The following is a 583-nucleotide window of genomic DNA, read 5'->3' on the forward strand; positions in this document are numbered from 1 at the left end:
CTGTACGATAATTTAAGTTCGAGCAATATAGCATATTGCTTCCCACAGACGTTTGGGATATCAAACCATTCTGCATCGCACACCTGGACGCATTACAGCTTGCTGCAGTTAAAGTGAAGTGACTAACTCTTTGTTCCGCGCAAGGTGACAGGCTATTAAACACCTCTAAATCCAGTGCAGTCAAGAAATGCGTCGCTGTGGCTCTAGGAAAGATAAAAATTGTATTTACTCCCTGTGAACGCAGAGCGCAAGACTAATCTAAAGTGCATCTTTAACATTTCCAGGCATTTCACATAGAAAATATACTATTGTGTTCTTTTGTGTGTGTTAATTAATGCTATAACATAATATCACTGATGAATAAGAAAACAAGGCAATCCCATCGCAGGCTGTGTTTACCTCGTTTACTTACATATTTTAGTATATCGTGTATTAACGGAAGCGCCACGGTTCCGTAGAAGTAATGTCCAAGGCAACTAGTGTCAGTGTGATATAAATATAAAAATGAAGATAAGCAACTATTCTTATATACTGTTATTCTTTATATTTTGCTATTGTGCAAATATATTTCACCGTTGCTTCC

General features: G+C 37.4%; 1 long non-coding RNA gene across 2 annotated transcripts in view; it reads left to right on the plus strand.

The window, feature by feature from the left end:
• Positions 1–27: 27 nt before the first annotated feature.
• LOC119592653 overlaps positions 28–583 on the plus strand; it is a 4,168-nt gene continuing 3,612 nt past the window's right edge. The window contains exon 1 of one of the 2 annotated variants that reach the window (XR_005230447.1): positions 28–113. This is a non-coding gene — a long non-coding RNA (uncharacterized LOC119592653). Of the gene's footprint in view, positions 145–583 lie in introns of both variants that reach the window. The other variant, XR_005230448.1, reaches the window with a different exon arrangement.

Source organism: Penaeus monodon, chromosome 30 (assembly GCF_015228065.2).
Source record: "Penaeus monodon isolate SGIC_2016 chromosome 30, NSTDA_Pmon_1, whole genome shotgun sequence".
Taxonomy (NCBI): domain Eukaryota; kingdom Metazoa; phylum Arthropoda; class Malacostraca; order Decapoda; family Penaeidae; genus Penaeus; species Penaeus monodon.